A 19430-nucleotide genomic window follows, 5' to 3' on the forward strand; every position below is an offset into this window, starting at 1 on the left:
TTGAGCACATCTACAAATAGCATTGCCCCTGGAGCCATTCTCATTAATCTACTATGCTCTAGCACTGCCACAAGAAAGCAACATCCATCACCAGGGACCTTCACCATCCAAGCCATGCCTTCTTCTCTCTGCTACCATCTGAAGCCTTAGTTCCAACACCACCAGGTTCAGGAACAGTTATTACCCTTCAACTATTGAAGGGTAGTAACTGTTCCTGCACCAGTGTGATCATCTTCACTCGCCACAATACTAAATTCATTATTGAACACACCCTTTGGACTTACTTTCAGCTCATGTTCTCAGTTTGTTACCTGTTTCTTTTTGTATTTGCACAATTTGTCTGTCTTTGTATGTAGTTTTTCACTGATTCTATTGTACTTTGTGCTACTCTGAATGCCTTCAAGAAAATACATCTCAGGGAGTTATTTGGTGACCTATGTATGTACTTTGATAATAAAATTAATTTTGAACTTTGAAATTTGAGGGCATACCATCAAAAAAGCAACAATAGTGAAACTAGCCCATTCATCCACCCCTCCTACCCACCCACCCATCCACACACATACACAGTCCTCTAACCCCAGAACAAGATACCTTCAGCCTCCAGCGGACTCATGGCTTTACAGACCGTGGGTGGCAGATCCTGAGCCCCCACTTCCCCAGTGGACTTGTAGAGGTTCTCTGACTGGGGCTGCACCCAACAGGCCTCAGCTGCATTTCTGAGTGACCTTCAGGCCTCTACTATGTGCAGTTTGTCTCAATAGTCCATGAGCAATATTATACTTGCACTAAGAGGTAGTTCAAAAATGGTTCACTAGATTGATTTCTGGGGTTAAAGGATTGACTCCTGAGAAAATGTTGAACAAACTAGGACTGTGTGCATGATAGCAGAAGAACGAGAGACAATCCTAATGATATTTAACACTCTAACAGGGATTGCAAAAGTAGACAATGACAGGATGTTTCCCTTTGAGGAAAAACCTAGAAACAGAGGACATCAACACAAGAGTGTCTACAAATGCTGGAAATCCAAAGCAAGCCACAAAAAATGCTGGAGGAACCTATCAAGCCAGGTAGCATGTAAGGAAATGATTAAACCGTCTATGTTTTGAGCCGAGACCCTTCATCAGGACTGAGAAGGAAGGAGGAAGACGTCAGGATACAAAGGGGGGAGACAGGAAGGAGGCTAGTTGGAAGGTGATAGTTGAAGCCAGGTGGGTGGGAAAAGTCAAGAAGGAATCTGATAGGAGAGGAGATTGACCGCAGGAAAAAGGGAAGGAGGAGAGGACCCAGAGGGTAGTGATAAGCAGGTGAGAAGAGGTAAAAGTTCAGAGTGCGGAATAGAAGAAGGGGAGCTGGAAAAAAAAATTACCAGAAGGAGAAATCAATATTCATGTCATCAGGTTGGAGGCTACCCAGACGGAATATAAGGTGTTGTTCCTCCACCCTGAGGGTGGCATCATCTTGGTACAAGAGGAGGCCATGGACTGACATGTCAGAACAGGAATCAGAGTTAAAATTTTGCCACCAGGGTATTCACTTGTGGCAAATGTGCTCAACGAAGCAGTCTCACCAATGTAAAGGAGGCTGCATCAGGAGCACTGGATGCAATAGATGACGCCAGTAGGTCTGCAGATGAAGTGTTGCCTCACTTGGAGGGACTGTTTGTGGTCCTGAATGGAGGTGAGGGAGGAGGTGTATGGGGAGGTGTAGCGTTGAGCCACTTGCGGGGATAAGATCGGGAGGGAGATTATTGGGGAAGGACGAATTGACAGGAGAATCACGGCCAGAGCAATCTCTGCAGAAAGCAGAATGGGGCAGGGAGGACATAATTTCAGAATTTGATGTCTCAGTTTAAGAGACCTGTAGAAGTAGAATAATTTAATATATCTGAGGCTGAGCGTACTGGAGCTTTTATGATTCCGGTTCTTTTCAATATACCATGGGGAAGAAATACAATATCTGTCAACTCACATTGCTCAGACACATCAAACAATTCATTGTAACATTCCTCACTTGGGCAATCAACCCTCTGGAAGTCTAACACAGGGTATAAAATTTGTTCACAATGTCGGAGGGGCACACACTTCGCGGATGCCTCTGATGGATGTTTGACTTTCTCATAGTTTTCATTATAATTTGCAATGTGTCAAAACCACTCTTAAGGAGCAGAAAGGAAATAATGCTTTTAACATAGCATCCCGTTTTAAATGTAGACCGACTGAGGTCTAAATCTATTGATGCTGTAGATGAGGAAAGAGGTAAACTGATGTTCAACTCAACAAACACAAAATGCTGGAGGAACTCAGCAGGCCAGCCGGCATCTATGGAAAAGAGTACAGTCGAAGCCTCAGCCCGAAACATTGACCATACACCTTTCCACAGATGCCTGGCCTGCTGAGTTCCTCCAGGATTTTGTGTGTGTCGCTTGGATTTCCAGCATCTACAGGTTTTCTCTTGTTGGTGTTCAACACACCAGGTTTCTCTATTTCCTCATCTATCCCCCCCTCCATGCTTCATGTTTCACCCGAGGTGCCCTCTCAATACTTTGATCAGTGGACTTCTGTTGGGATGCCACTGGGATTTTCCATAAAAGAAATTAGTGCTGCAGGGGTTGCTGAGACTCTGCATTCATGAGCACCTCTGGTACTTGGACTTCTCCCACAGAAATGCACATCAGAATATTGGCTCCAAGGCACATCTTCAAGCAGAGCTGGTATAAATAACATACCATAAATAAACAATAGCACATTGGAACAAGGTGCTGGAAAATACACAAATTGAAAAGTGAATGTGTAATAAAACTAGTTCAACATTCAAGGTAAATTTATTATCAAACTATGTATATGTTACCATACACTACCCTGATGTTCATTTTCTTGCAGGCATTTACAAGAAAATAAAGAAATACAAAGGATTTACAAAAAACTGAAAAAACAATGTACAAAAGAGGGCAAATTGTGTAAATTTGAATTTTAAAAAAACATACTGAGAAGATGAGTTGAAAGTGAGTCTGAGGGTCATAGAATCAGTTCAGAGTTGTGAGTGCCGTTTCCATACCAGTTCAGGATTGTATGGTAAAAGCTGTGGTGTGGAACCTAAGGCTTCCATACCTCCTGCCTGATGGTAGTAGCGGGAAGAGAGCAAGACCTGGTTGATGAGGTCCTCGATGATGGATGCTGCTTTCTTCTTCTTGTGCTCCCTGTAAATGTGCTCCATGGTGGGAAGGATTCGGCCATAATAAACTGGGGTGCATCCAGCACTCTTGGTAGTTTTTTCCATTCCTGGAAATTAATGTCTCCATACCAGGCTGTAATGCAACAAGTCAGGATACTCTGAGCTGGCCTTAAGGTCAAGAAGCTGCCTTAGAAAATGCCCAATTCAAATTATCACCCAAGTCCAAAACGTCAAGCTTACTGACCTATAACTTCCTTTCTTCTGCCTCCCTGCCTTCTTAAAGAGTGGAGTGACATCTGCAATTTTCCAGTCCTACAGAACCATGCCAGAATCCATTAATTCTTGAACGCTACCTCTGTCAAAACCCTGGGGTGTAGTCCATCTAGTCCAGGTGACTCATCTACCTTCAGACCTTTCAGATTCCTAAGCACCTTCTCCTTAGTAATAGCAAAGCACTCACTTCTGCCCCCTGACACTCTTGAATTTCCAGCATACTGCTGTCTTCAACAGCGAAAACTGATGCAAAATACGTATTCAGTTTGTCCACTATTTCTTTGTTCCATTACTACCTCTCTAGCATCATTTTCCAGAGGTCCGATATCTAGTCTCACCTCTCTTTGACTCCATACATGTGAAACAATTTTGGTATCATCTCCTATATTATTGGGTTGCTTACCTCCATATTTCATCTTGTCTCTTGTTATGGCTTTTTAAAGTTGTCTTCTGTTGGTTTTTAACTGCTTCCCAATCCTCTAACTTCCCATTAATTTTTGCTACTTTAAATGCCCTTTCTGGTTTTAATGCTGCCTTTGATGTCCTTGTCAACCAAATTGCCTCATTCTCCCTTTAGAATACGCAGTAACCTGCCTCAATGTCTAGTAGCACTTACATCCACTGTGATGAAGTGCTTTGAGAGGTTGGTAATGAAACATATCAACTCCTGCTTGAGAAGTGACTTAGAACAACTCCAATTTGTCTACGATCACAACAGTTCAACGACAGATGCCATATCATTGGCTCTTCACTCAACCCTGGAAGATGTGGACAGTGAAGATGCATACATTGGGATGCTTTTCATTGACTACAGCTCAGCATTGAATACTATCATCCCCTCAAAACTAATCATTAAGCACCAAGACCTAGGCCAGAATACTTCCTTGTGCAACTGAATCTTCAATTTCCTCACTTGCAGACCCCAAGTCAGATCGGATTGGCAACTACATTTCGACAATCTCCCTCAGCACAGGTGCACCACAAGGCTGTGTGCTTAGTCCTCTGCTTTACTCACTTCATAATTATGACTGTGAGGCTAAGCACACAGGCCGAATCAAAGGTGGTGACGAATCAGCATACAGGAGTGAGACTGAAAATCTGGCTGAGTGGTACATAGCAAAAACCTATCACGTAATGTCAGCAAGAACAAAGAGCTGATGAGTGACTTCAGGAGGAGGAAAGCAGAAGTCCATGAGCCAGTTCTCAGCAGGGGATCACAGGTGGAGAGGGTTAGCAACTTCAAATTCCTCTGTGTTATAATTTTAGAGCATCTATCCTGGATCTAGCACGTGCCAAATCATCCTATTCTTACCCTCACTGGCACGTGGCACTGGCAGCAATCCAGAGATTACTACCCTGGAGGTCCTTCTTTTCATCTTCCTGCCTGACTCCCTAAAATCTCCCTTCAGGACCTCCTTACTTTTCCAGCCTATGTCGTTGGTACAATATGTACCTTGACGTCTGACTGCTCATTCTCCCCGTTAAGAATGCTGTGGACCCGATCCGAGACATCCCTGACCCTGGTACCTGGATGGCAGCCTCCCATCCGGGTGTCTCTTTCATGTCCACAGAATCTCTCCCCACTTCCCTTCTGAGCCACAGAGCCAGACTCAGTGTCAGAGACCTGGAAGCTGTGACTTCCCCCAGTATGTCATCCCCACCAACTGTATACAAAGTGGTATACTTATTATTGAGGGGAAAAGCCATAGGGGTAGTCTACCCTGGCTGCCTACTTCCTTACCGTCTCCTGACTGTCTCCCAGGTACCTGCCTCCTGCAACTTCAGGTGACTACCTCTCTGTAGCTCCTATCTATCACCTCCTCATTCTCCAGTATGAGCCGAAGGCACTGGAACAATTGAAGCCTGCTTGAAGCAGGTGGGTACCACACACTGCCTCAGCGAGAAGCTGAAGATATCCGTGAATACACCAGCCAGCCGGTCAGCACAGGCCTTCAGCACTCAGGCAGTTACTCTGTCAGGACCAGATGCTTTCCTTGGATTCACTCTCCTGAAGGTGTCATGGTCCGGTCCGTGAAATCCACATTCCGGTTCACGGTCCGGTCCATGTTCCTTATTCCAGGTCTTCCGGTTTTCCCCAGTTTCTGTTGAGGCAGTTGATTCTCGTTTGGGCTGGCTTCATAAATAGCATCAGGATTCAGCCTCTGGCTGCTGGATTGTTCCTGTTCATACCCCCTGTCTGTATCCCTTCTGTTCCCCTTCCATTTGTTGCCTCGCCCTGCCTTGTCTGAAGCCTTGCCTCGCCCTGACTCCTCTGAAGCCTTGCCTTACCTGTAACCATTGCCTGCACTGCTGTCTAGTTCAATTGCTGGAGCAAGATAAGGAACTGTCTATCATTGTTTTGAACTGTCTGTATCCATGCCTTTGCTAGGTAGGTCTGGCTGTTTGCTGCTACCTAGTGTTGGGAACTGTCTGTATCCAAGCCTCTGTAATGGCCACAACATCATATCTCCAAGTACTGATCCACGCTCTAAGCTCGGCTGCGTTGTTCATGATACTCCTTGCATTAAAATAAACACATCTCAAACCATTAGTCTGAGCGCATTCCTTCTCTATCACCTGCCTATCCTCCCGCTCACCGCATATGAGATTTCTCTATTTTTGAGACAACTGCCCCTTCCTCCATCTCTTCAGTTCAGTTCCCACCCCCCCAGCAATTCTAGTTTAAACTCTCCCCAATATCCTGACAGGACATTGGTCCCCCTCGGATTCAAGTGCAACCCATCTATTCTGTATAGGTCATGCCTGCCCCAAAAGAGGTCCCAATAATCCAGATATCTAAATCCCTGCCCCCTGCCCCAATCCCTCAGCCACGCATTTATCCCCCACTTCACTCTATTCCTAAGCTCACTGCCGCGTGTCACAGACAGTAATTCCAAGGTTTCTACCTTTGAGGTCCTGCTTCTCAGCTTCTTTTCTAACGCCCTGTAGTCTGTTTTCAGGACGTCCTCCCTTTTCCTGCCTATGATGTTCATACCAATATGTACCACCACCTCTGGCAGTTCACCTTCCCATTTCAGGATATCGTGGACGCGATCAGAAACATCCTCTGAACCCTGGCACCTGGGAGACAAACTACCATCTGTGTTTCTTTCTTGTGTCTACAGAATCGTCTGTCTACCCCACAGAATCGCCTGTCAGCCCCGTTCATCCAGGGCTTCTGGTTGGAGAAATGCCTGAATGATTTAGTAGGGATACACCCATCCACCTCTGTTTTAATAGTATCTGCAATGACCCTGCTGTAGTCACTCAAGTCGTCAGACGAGTTCTCGAACAAAGTCCAATCCACTGACTCAAAGCAATCCTGTTAATGTTCCTTGGACTCCTGCAACCACCTTTGGGTTGTCTTGATTTCTGCAGCCTTGCTCTTTGGGCTCTGTCTGTACGTAGGTAGCAGGCGTACAGCCAAATGATCCAAGTTGCCAAAACGTAACTCTCGGGAAGGAATGATAGGCATTCCTTATCATTGAGTAGCAATGGTCTAGTCTGTTGGGGCATCTGGTACAACAGGTTACACGTAGGTGCTAATTGGACAAGGTTTTCTTCAAACAGGTCTGGTTAAAGTCATCGACTGTAAGTTGAATTGCCTCGGGATGGGCTGTTCTTTGTTTATAGGCAGCATCACGCAATTTCATGAGTTTTGCTTTTAGTTGTCCGCTGGCGGTATGTAAACTGTGATTTACATTTTATGTGCATTGGGATAAATGGAAACTGCAAGTCATCCTCTTGCAAGAACAGAGAAATGCCTGATGAACAGATAATATTATTGTAACGTGTTCCCTCATCTTTCACCATCCCATCATGGAGCTTGTTCCAAATTCATCGTTCTTCTACTGGTTTGATTTACTATTCTAGACCTTACCGAGAACTTGCTCTGTGAACTCTTGCATGTCACCTGCAACTGGGTCGCCCCACTTATTACTAAACCTCTGTGTCCAGAGGCTGAATTTATCTTTAATTGTACTGGATTCTCCTACGCTGCAGGTTGATGGTCTTTCGAAACACAAGAAAAAATGTCATGCAGAAGAGATGGCATGAATCCTGTCTTCTACACATCCTTTTCCCACCTTCCTACTCAATTAGCAATTTCAAAATGAAGGCATTGGTAAAAGCAAGATAGTCCAAAGATCACGTTTATATGTAACACATCCAGTTGAAGGTCCAAGCCTGAGAGTGCCTATTTTGCCCACAGCAGATATGTATGTCAGTAACTCTATTGTCATTGACAATTACGTGGTCTCTAATCAGTATTCCAGGTAGCTCGCTTTCACCGTTGACTGAGCAATTGCATTACATAGATAAGAACAATGCACAATCTATTTTCTAGCTACCATTTTAAATATAAACTTCTGTCAAACACTATCAACAAATCTTTGAATTCCAAAATCATTACTTCCTCCACATTTGAACATTTAAGGTTAACACTGATTTTTATTTGTTGGTGGTAGCCTTTACAGTTTAACAGCTTGTCCTAAAGCAGGCCTTATAAAGAATGACCACTTTGGTGAGGTCGACAGTTACTGAAGTTGAAAGAATCATCAGCAATCGCGACTGCCATTTCTGAGGAACATGGCACAGCTCCCCAAAGAACCCGAGAGGTGCAAGATCCAACAAAATAAATGCTATCAAGGTCTTTTATACATAAATGCAGAAACTAAAACATTTGATCAAAGGAGTAGCTCTTTATCAACATAAAGGAGGAAAGAAAAGCAGAAAGGAAGGTGTTCTGGAACTATTCCCTGCAGTAAAGCAATTTTTAGGGTGCTCAGTATTCAGAGTGATCAAGAGGCTATGATTGAGGAACACAGCTATCTTAATGAGTAGCATTAAATGGGATTACAGAACAAGACAGCAGGGAAATCATGGATATTCAAAAATAGGCATGATAATTGTAAAATTTAAATATTGCTCATGCCAGTATAGATCAGTAGTCACACGGCGATGATAAATGGGATTTAGATCATGGGCAGTAGAATTGTGGATGATCTTTAGTTTACAGGGACTGGAATGAAAGTATGAATATAAATTCATTTTGGAAAGTTAAATTTAGAGTGAAAAACTCATGCCTAAGGACTTCAGGGTTAAATAAGCCAAGGTAGGGAGATGTTCCAGAAGTAGAAATAGCTATCTTTAGTGATGACCCAGCACTGAGGTCTGAATCTCAACTTAGAACCCGACATGAATCAAGCTTATGAACAGACCAGCTCACTTACTCATAATTTCCAAGGAGGGACTCTGCTATTAGCAAAGGGAATGGAATTTGCAGTCAGGCACACAGAGTCATTGTGTTTTAGAGGGAGGGGAAGAAAAGTAAAACTGCATCTTAAATTCTGAAATTGCAGATGGAATACAGATGCAGCAAATCTGGTGGAAAGCCAAGACCCAGATTGAAGTTTAATAGGGTTCAGCAATGGACCTTGACAAGTTTAATAGGGCTGTTGTAAAGCATTAGAATTTATAGCAGACAAAACCTTAGAAACTATGCATGGGCGATCAGCAAGAACAAACTAATCAACAGTTGCCAGTAAGTGAGTAGAAACCAATAACCGCGGTGTTGCTATCTAATTAAGACATATTGATGCAAGTGCTTTTTGAGTCCCTGAAGGCATCAGTTCATTGGTCCGTCTTAAAGTTCCAAAAGATTATTGTTTTGCAAATTGTTTTTCTAAGAAGCAAAACAACTTCAGAAAAGTCTTTCGGTTAGCTGCTGATTCCTCTACGGATGTTTCTATTTAAAGTACTCACACCATCAAATGCAAAGCAGATTTGACCTTCGCATGTTTTATTGTGAAAAACACAATTTTCATTGAAGTAACTTCATTTTTGTTATTAACAATGAACTCTACAAAGTAATCTTGTAAATCTCATCCTCATTCAGCCATGAATAATGATAGACAATTTAAAAAGCTAACAACAGGAGGAAGCTCTAAGATCAATCCTGTCCTCAACAACAGAAGACCCTTGTGTGTGAGTTCCAAAGTTGCCTTTGTAACCATCTTCAACCAGCGAAGTGAGTGATCCATTGTAGTACCATCACCAAACACAGCTGGAAACAGCTCAGGACAATGTCAATGGCCTTTCTCCAATAAGAGGATTGACTTAGGGTGTCTATTGATGAATCATTATTGCGGCCTATGGTGAAAACTGGTTTGTGATTCATGTTCTACATGGGTACCAAGAAATAACCAACTCATTTGTCCAGTCATCTGTTCTTGATAGCCGATGGCATTACCAGAACCAAATCTTCCACCATCAACTTCCCACAGATCAGATATTTAATTGGTTATATATTGTGATTATAAAAATAGGTTGAAAGTTTCAACCTCACCCCAGAGATTTTCTACCAACCATAATGGATGTTTAGTGTAGATTTTTTAAAAAATTCTACATGCTAGAAAGAATGCAATTCCTATGACATTCAAGAAAATTGACACCATCTAGGACAAAGGACTCTGATTCAATGATATCTCATTCATCACCTACACATTTATTCTCTACACTAAAAGTATCCTCGCTGTCGTGTGAATCATTTACAATTATTCATCAGATCTACTTAAACAGTACCTCCCAAATCTGTAACATCAAGTGCTAGGAAGGGCAAGGGCAGTAAGCACACGAAAGCACCATCACTTGTAGGTTCCTCTCAAAGTTGCACAATATCATGAGCTGGAGATATACTAAATTTCCTTTATTACTGCTGGGTGTAAATCCCTATCCAACAACACTTTCATCAGAAGGTCTCCAGTGCTTTCAGAAAGAAGATCATCACAACCCAAGGACAATTTGGATAGTCAATGTATACTGGGCTTGCAGCTACACCTACTTACAGCTAACAAACAGGAAAGTATTCTGGGCACATCTGATTACTCAGGTACACCATGAACAAGCTTTATCACATGTATGACGAACACTGAAAAAAAAGAAATGTCTGCTCTCCATAAAAAGTGCAAAGCTTTTTAGAAATTATGAAGTGAATAACTGCTGTAAGTAAAATTGTTTCAAATACTTATTTCCCACTATGTTGAAAATGGTTGGACACTTTCATAGGCTGGAATTGTTTAGCTAATCACTGTTCATTGTGGAATATGGGAAACATCATTAATAAGTATTTAAATAGCAATGAAACCATATACAGTAAACATAAATTAGTACAGAAGTAATGTAGAATTATTGTAAAGAATCAAGCATGAGCTTAAACAGTTCTTACAATAAACTTCAGAAGTTTTAAACTGTCACTGAAGAAAGCATGAGCTCCTTCACTGGAGACAATGGAGAGGCACATTCATTACATAGGAAACCCATTACTGTCTTCTCAAAGCAACATTGGGTGTAATAAATGTAGTCTTTGCTCATAACACCACAACCCACAAATAAAAAAGACCATTGGTTTAGTTATTATAATTCATAAAGTTCTAATGACAATAAATTGTTTATTCTATCATTTAATTCCAGTGAGTAAGTCAGTAGTTAGAAGGTATGCCACCAACATTATGATGCATAAGCTGGAAGCAAGTGGTTCCATAGCTTGTCTGTCTTAACAGGTGGTTAAAGTACAAAGCTCAAAGTAAATTTATTATCAAAGTACATATTTGTCATCAGATACAACCTTCAGATTCATTTTCTTGTGGCGTTCACAGTTACTGCTATGAAACACAATAGAATCAATGAAAAACTGCACACAACAAAGACAGACAAACAACCAATGTGCAAAAGACAACAAACTGTGGAAATACAAAAAGAGAAAAGAAAACAAAATTGTAATAATAAATAAATAAGCAATAAATATTGAGAAAATAAGTTGTAGCGTCCTTGAAAGTGAGCCCATAGGTTGTGGAACCAATTCAATATTGGGGTAAGTGAAGTTATCCACTCTAGTTCAGGAGCCCGATGGTTGAGCAATAATAACTGTTCCTGAACCTGGTATTATCAGACCTAAGGCTTCTACATCTTCTTGATTGCAGCAGTGAGAAGAGAGCCTGGTCTGGATGGTGGAGTTCCTTGATGATGGATGTGGCTTTCCTGCAACAGCACTCTTTCCTTAAAGTTGTTATAGCCAGCTGTGGTGATGGGGACAAGCTTCCACTACCAATGCTCCCAATGGCGTGCGCCTCAAATAGCCTCTGACAACCAAGTCCAGCTCCTGGCCTTCACATCTGGCGTAGCTGCTAAGTCTGGTAGAATAATTTGTACTGGCTGGAGAAGGGGCGAAGGCGGGTTACTGGCACCATAAAACCAGTAGCTTCGGGCAAATGGGGCTCGTCAGCCATGGTTAGCAGCTCACCTAGGAGAGGGAAAACTCTGATCTCAAATCTCCATTGCTGTGTGTCTATACTCACTTATGGGGAAGGCTTTGGGAGTCAAACCCAAGGGTAAAATCCAGTGCTGGAGTCCCTAAGTCAATCCTATGTTGAAATCAATGCTGACCAGCATCTCCTGCAACACAGCTGGAATCAAACTGTATCAGTCTCTACCGTTCCTTTGGGTTCATCAGATGTGTGGAGAGGGGGAGCTTGCCACTTGGGCAAGAGCTTGCTCTCCATATCATACTACTTAGGCTTGCGTATCTATGACGCAATATACATGGTCAGCTGTGACCAGTGAAGGCCTCCCTCACTCACTCACTCTTTGTAGATATGCTCAGTGGTGGGGAGGCTTTACCTGTGGTGGACTGGGTTGCCTCCATTACTTTTTGTAGGCTTTTCATTTCAAGGGTACAGGTATTTTTATACCAGGCCTTGATGCAACCAGTGACTATACTCTCCAATGTGCATCAATAGGTGTTTGTGAAAGTTTTAGATGATGTGCCAAATCTTCGCAAACTTCTAAGAAAGTAGGGGCACGTACCTTCTTTGTAATGGCACCTATGTGCTGAACCCAGGACAGATCCTCTGAAATTATAACAATGAGGAACTTGTAGTTACTGACCCTCTCCATCTCTGATCTCCGATGGAGACTGGCTCATGGACCTCTGGATTTTCCTTCATCACTAGCCTCCCACAATGATTGAGAGGACACCTTATCCAGTCCTGGGGACTTATCCACCCTAATGTACTTCAAGACAGCAAGTGCCTGCTCTTTAGTATTCTGCATATTTCTCCCCTATTCACCCCATTCAACCGTTTGCTGCATTTCCTCATTCATAGAAACATAGGAACATAGAAAATAGGTGCAGGAGTAGGCCATTCGGCCCTTCAAGCCTGCACCGCCATTTATTATGATCATGGCTGATCATCCAACTCAGAACCCCGCCCCAGCCTTCCCTCCATACCCCCTGATCCCCGTAGCCACAAGGGCCATATCTAACTCCCTCTTAAATTTAGCCAATGAACTGGCCTCAACTGTTTCCTGTGGCAGAGAATTCCACAGATTCACCACTCTCTGTGTGAAGAAGTTTTTCCTAATCTCGGTCCTAAAAGGCTTCCCCTTTATCCTCAAACTGTGACCCCTTGTTCTGGACTTGCCCAACATCGGGAACAATCTTCCTGCATCTAGCCTGTCCAATCCCTTTAGGATTTTATACGTTTCAATCAGATCCCCCCTCAATCTTCTAAATTCCAACGAGTACAAGCCCAGTTCATCCAGTCTTTCTTCATATGAAAGTCCTGCCATCCCAGGAATCAATCTGGTGAACCTTCTTTGTACTCCCTCTATGGCAAGGATGTCTTTCCTCAGATTAGGGGACCAAAACTGCACACAATACTCCAGGTGTGGTCTCACCAAGGCCTTGTACAACTGCAGTAGTACCTCCCTGCTCCTGTACTCGAATCCTCTCGCTATAAATGCCAGCATACCATTCGCCTTTTTCACCGCCTGCTGTACCTGCATGCCCACTTTCAATGACTGGTGTATAATGACACCCAGGTCTCGTTGCACCTCCCCTTTTCCTAATCGGCCACCATTCAGATAATAATCTGTTTTCCTATTTTTGCCACCAAAGTGGATAACTTCACATTTATCCACATTAAATTGCATCTGCCATGAATTTGCCCACTCACCCAACCTATCCAAGTCACTCTGCATCCTCTTAGCATCCTCCTCACAGCTAACACTGCCGCCCAGCTTCGTGTCATCCGCAAACTTGGAGATGCTGCATTTAATTCCCTCATCCAAGTCATTAATATATATTGTAAACAACTGGGGTCCCAGCACTGAGCCTTGCGGTACCCCACTAGTCACCGCCTGCCATTCTGAAAAGGTCCCGTTTATTCCCACTCTTTGCTTCCTGTCTGCTAACCAATTCTCCATCCACACCAATACCGTGTGCTTTAAGTTTGCACTCTAATCTCCTGTGTGGGACCTTGTCAAAAGCCTTTTGAAAATCCAAATATACCATATCCACTGGTTCTCCCCTATCCACTCTACTAGTTACATCCTCAAAAAATTCTATGAGATTCGTCAGACATGATTTTCCTTTCACCAATCCATGCTGACTTTGTCCTATGATTTCACCGCTTTCCAAATGTGCTGTTGTCACATCTTTGATAACTGACTCCAGCAGTTTCCCCACCACCGACGTTAGGCTAACCGGTCTATAATTCCAACTCAAAAATCACAAAATATTCAGCTATACTTTAAACATCTGAGACTGAAGAATGTATTAGCTTGTTCCCTCATTTGTTAAATTAAACCAACTTACTTTCCACCAGTCTTGGAAGTTTGAAGGTCTGAACAGAAAATATATCAAGTTTATGGTTCTTATTAATATCAGTGATACAAAATCTCAATTGTGGTTACTTTATACTCCCAAATTTATTTGAAGCCAGGTTTGTGTGGTTAAAATTCAGAGTCAACTTGAGGGACTTACAAGTCAGAATTTACTCTCTTTTTCTGGAGTAATGATTTGATGTATCTTTAAGAGTATAATACTTAAATTTAAGTAGTTCAAATTCACAAGTAAAATTACAGATCATGTCAAGATCTCACAACTCTCAATGATTTCTGTGTTGCATTAAATCTTTCCTAGAGAGCAATTCAGTTACAGTTAGTATAATTATTATCAAAATCTCTTCATTTTTTTAAAAAAGAAAACAAAATAATAATAATTGCTAAATAAGCAATAAATATTGAGAACATGAGTTGTAGAGTCCTTGAAAGTGAGTCCATAGGTTGTGGAACCAATTCAGAGTGAGGTTCTTTTCAAAGGTAATGTCATCTTTCAAACTGGAGGTACAGATGAGCTCACTTTGTGCATATAGTGAAGCAGCCAGCAGTGTTTGTGCTCACTTGTATTGGCTGCTTCACTGAATGCATTTTTCAACACACTCTAACATACATAGGGCACCATTATCTCTGCTGGTCCTTAAGAAAGATAGAATATATGATGTACTGTACTGCCCTCTGGAGAATGTTACCTTCTCAGTCTTCACCCTCACAACTCCACCATATTTCTCTCCCACCCCCTCACCCCCATGATTGTTTAATTTTGCAGAAACGAAGCTGAAGAGTTATCAATTGGCTGTTGACAGGGAAATGCAGGTTTGTAGTGTTCTGGATGCAGTTAAACTCCTGACAGCTGGAGCGGAGTGAAGGAACCAGGATGCAATGAAAAGTTCAGAGAAGAGTTCTGATGTTACAAGCATTAGAATACGAAAAAATAATATTGTCAATTTGTAATCTAAAGAATGAAAAAAGATATAAGTAGAAGACTGCGGTGTGACGGAGAAGGATTTAAGGGGAAGGATGAAAACATTAAGGTAGGTATTAATAAGAGAGCAAAATATAAGATCTGTACTCACCTTTACAGGTCTTGCCAGATCACTGAAAAACATTGATTTCAGGTCCCTGAGAATGGTGCTTTGGACACAGACTCACTCAGTCAATAGGCTCCAAAGCCTGGTGGGAATTTTTCTCTGCATGCTGAGAAACTATTGTCATTCTTTCCATGTCATTGTCCGTCAGAGAGATAACAGGAAACCTCGGGGACTGCCATGCCACTCAGTGCTAAAATACACCTCAATGCTGTGGTATAATAACAAATCTAATATCTGGGAATCTCAGGGGCGTTGGTTTCTGAATGCTATTGGGTAGTTAGTCTGCCAAATATGCTTAGAAATTAATGCTGTCCATTCGTATGCTGATATTATTGAATGTATGGGGTGCACATTCCATCCCTCATCTTCTCAAATGCTACTTTGGCTGAAAACTGGGTACAACCTTTAATTCAGAATCAGAATCAGATTTGATATCACCAGCATATGTCATGAAACTTGTTAACATTAAAGCAGCAGTATAATGAAATACATGATAAATAAATATAGAGGAAAAAACTGAATTACAGTAAGCAAATATATGTCTAATAAATAGTTGAGTTAAAATAAGTAGAGCAAAATACAGAAAAAAAATAGTGAGAAGACCCTCCCTCGTCTTCGTGAAGTCAATAATCAGTTCTTTAGTTTTAATGATGTTGCAGCATCACTCAACCCGGTGTCTAATCTTGCTCAGGTACACTGTCTTGTGACCACCTATAATTCATCCAACAATAGTGATAGTGTTGGTAAATTTGTAAATGTGATTGGAGCTGTGCTTAGCCACAGTCACGAGTGTATAGAGAGTCAAACAGGATCTAAGCACATAACCTGGATTCCCTTTACAGACTTCCGTGCATCTGTGCTAATGGACAGCGAGGAGGAGATATTATTAAGTGTTCATGTGTGTGATGAATCTCTTATTGCAATGAAAATTAGGCTACCCCAAATTAAATATACTGTACCATGTTTTCATAATATTTAGGAATGCTCACTGTCATCAGTCATCAAAGTTGCTGGTGAACGCAGCAGGCCAGGCAGCATCTATAGGAAGAGGTACAGTCAACGTTTCGAGCTGAGATCCTTCGTCATGAAGGGTCTCGGCCCGAAACGTCGACTGTACCTCTTTCTATAGATGCTGCCTGACCTGCTGCATTCACCAGCAACTTTGATGTGTGTTGCTTGAAATTCCAGCATCTGCAGATTTCCTCATGTTCACTGTCATCAGTGATCTTTTAGGTTCTTGTCTTCAGTTAACTGCCTTGGGGGCGGGGTTTGAACTGTCCATTAATCAGAGACCCCACCCATCCCCAACATTCTTTGTTCTCCCCTCTCCTATCAGGCAGAAGATACAACAGCCTGAAAGCACAGACCACCTGGTTCACAGAGAACATTTATCCCTCCTGCTATCAGACTCTTGAAAGGACTTCTTGTACAATAAGATGGACTATTGGCCTCACAATCTACCTCATTATGGTCTTGTACTTTCTCATTTATCTGTACTGCACTTTTTTGGTAGTTTTTTACTCTTGAACATTATTATTGTTTACCTTGTTCTATCGCAATGCACTGTATAAAAATGTAATCTGTGTTAACGGTCTGTAATACAAGCATTTCACTGTCTTGGTACAGGGCAATAATAAAGCAAAACCAGCAGCAAATCAGTTCCACTCCTTCATTCTAATTTTCAGTCATTTATCATTAACTCTGCCTTTGCCAAGACAGCTGATAGATAACCTGCAGTGTTATTAGAGTGTTTCACTTGGTGAGCGAAAAGTTCTCAGGTTAATGTATTCAATGCCTACTGGAAGTCCCTTATGAGGTCTCTAAAGACAATCAGAAAATCTGTTTCATTAGAGAGAATTTGTTCAAATATAGAAAGAAACATTTCCCCATTGATGTTGAGTGCAACAGCCAATTTGCCAGGCATCCCTTACAATACAGCAACTTTAGCTGACAATGTTTTTTTAAACTTAGTACTGTATTTTTTTCTTCCATGTATCAAGCAGCCTCATCAAAATTGTGGCATTCAGTGGATTTCTTATTTTACTGGTCAGGGAATAGTCCACCCTTTGACTGAGCATGGAAGACTCAAAAGTGATTTTAAAAGTGGTAGTGACGATTGAAACAAAAGTTCATGTTGCTTTTTTTTTAATGACAAGCCCAATCCGCTGATTAATTTTTCTAGCTTCATCTAGCTCAGGAGTATGATTTGGATCTTCAGTGTGCATTATGCAGCTTGCAATTGTTGAAAATTTCAACGGCTTTGAAGCCCATTAATGTTTTCATTTAGCTAGACTGTTATCAGGTAAAACTGAAACATTTAACGTTATTATTAAAGATTCAAAGTATCAGAAAGTCAGCCATTCGTGTAATAAATTAACCATGTTTTACTTTGACAAAGCTTTATCAAATGAGCTTTTATAAGCCTTTCAGAAGCCATAAACATGTGTAACGAGAATTTAACTACACAGTAACTAAAATATAGCTGTGTAATTACACAGATGAAACAATGCTATTAATATGCTAAAGAAGAATGGTTAGATGAACTAATGTTGCAGTTCTGAAAACCATTATTACCTAATTGTTAAATGTAGTAATTTGTTGAATTCTATATTAGCATATCAGATGCAATGTTCCAAGAGTGAAAAATACTGTATCGGTTGCAATCACAGCAGTGGTGTAAGAATCGAGGCGGCCACTTCACCCACCGTAAACTCCCACAAGTAATAACGTGCTATTGACCAGATAATCTGTTCTTCGTGAGGTTGCTGAAACGATAAATATTGGCCAGGACACCGGAATAAATTTCATGCTGTTTTTTTTTATTAAGAAACAGTCATGGATCTTTTAAACCTACCTGAGAGGTAAGTTGTGATCCCTGTTTAATAAAAACTTGAAAGACGGCAGGTCTAAGAATGGGACTTCGTCAATGTGAAACTGAAATGTCAGCCAAGGTTTTGTTGCTTAAGGGAGCACATAGGGGACCACTAAAAGAAAAGCAGATGGATGCTTCAGTGCTCTTCATCTATATCTTACCCTATTATTTCATTTTCATCATGATACAAACAAAGCCATGTTAAAGAAAAGCATGACATGTGATTACGTTCTGATTGCACTGTAAATGTAATTATTAATAAATCTGAAGGGAATCCCAGAATATAACACTCAGAGCATTAGATTTATCATGAAATCCTACTTTTCTGGAATTCATAAAGACGTCTCGAGACATCAACTTTTGTAATACCTAATCCAAGAGAGATAAGTAATCTGTTTCAATAGCATTGTTCACTGTATTGCCATGTCACTTTTGAACATCAATTACTGCTTGTAGAAATTATATGAAACTGTTCATCTTTTGTATTTTCATCAAAAAACACATTTATTGAATATCTCTGATTTAAAAACTATCCAACATTTTAAACTATAGGACGACAAGTCCAACATCACTGAAATGTAGTCACCTCATTAACATTAAACTTAAGAGGAGCAAGTATCATTTTTGGCTGCAAAATGATGAGAATTTGGTTGGAACGCTTGAAGATCTATCCAGATCGCAAAGGTAAACCTATTTCAGTTTTCTGCACTCATCTAATTTCCATATTATTCCACATATCAAAACATAGGTGGATCACAGAATTATACCCATGACAGGAAAAGAAAAGTGCATCAGTGAAATTTAAAACTGTTCAAAGGGAATGTCATCAGGAGGATGTTTCTGGACAGCACTGAAAGGCATTTCAACCCATCAGCCGCCTTTGCCGGGATGAGGAGACAAGGACTTAAGTGGTGGAGTGACAAGATAAAAGAAAAGGGACCAATAATTGGATGCATTAGTTGCAAGTAAATGTCAGTACAGCCCAAAGTTGGCCCCCCCCTTCTGACAGTTGAGAATAAAATGTAGTTGCATGAGCTGCTTACAAAGAGGATTTCTTTCCACCATTAAAATGATGGTTCAGTGTTCCATAATGCCTGTGAGAAACAGTAGTGGAATTTGAGATTACTGTTAGCAAATGCTATCTATACAATAGTGCAAGCTTTAACTTGCATAGGAACTGCAAATTTTCAGTTAAAGTATGACAGGAATCAAGCAAATAAATTTTGATATCTTTGTCTAGTGTGGCCTTTTATTGAATAGCACCTTGTGATTGCTTGGCATAATTTCTTCCATAAAGTATTAAACTTTAGTTCCGCAAATCAAAATCTTAGAAGGTGAAG

General features: G+C 41.2%; 1 protein-coding gene across 4 annotated transcripts in view; it reads right to left on the reverse strand.

The window, feature by feature from the left end:
- The window catches only part of LOC140200156 (gamma-sarcoglycan-like), a 630311-nt gene that overhangs the window by 490601 nt on the left and 120280 nt on the right, over window positions 1-19430 (reverse strand). Inside the window, exon 3 of one of the 4 annotated variants that reach the window (XM_072263047.1) lies at window positions 18073-18202. The exons of the other annotated variants lie outside the window; for them this stretch is intronic. The gene's annotated coding sequence lies outside the window, so the exon portion shown is untranslated. The remainder of the gene's footprint in view (window positions 1-18072; window positions 18203-19430) is intronic. 4 annotated transcript variants of the gene reach the window in all.

Source organism: Mobula birostris, chromosome 7, assembly GCF_030028105.1.
Source record: "Mobula birostris isolate sMobBir1 chromosome 7, sMobBir1.hap1, whole genome shotgun sequence".
NCBI classification, from domain to species: domain Eukaryota; kingdom Metazoa; phylum Chordata; class Chondrichthyes; order Myliobatiformes; family Myliobatidae; genus Mobula; species Mobula birostris.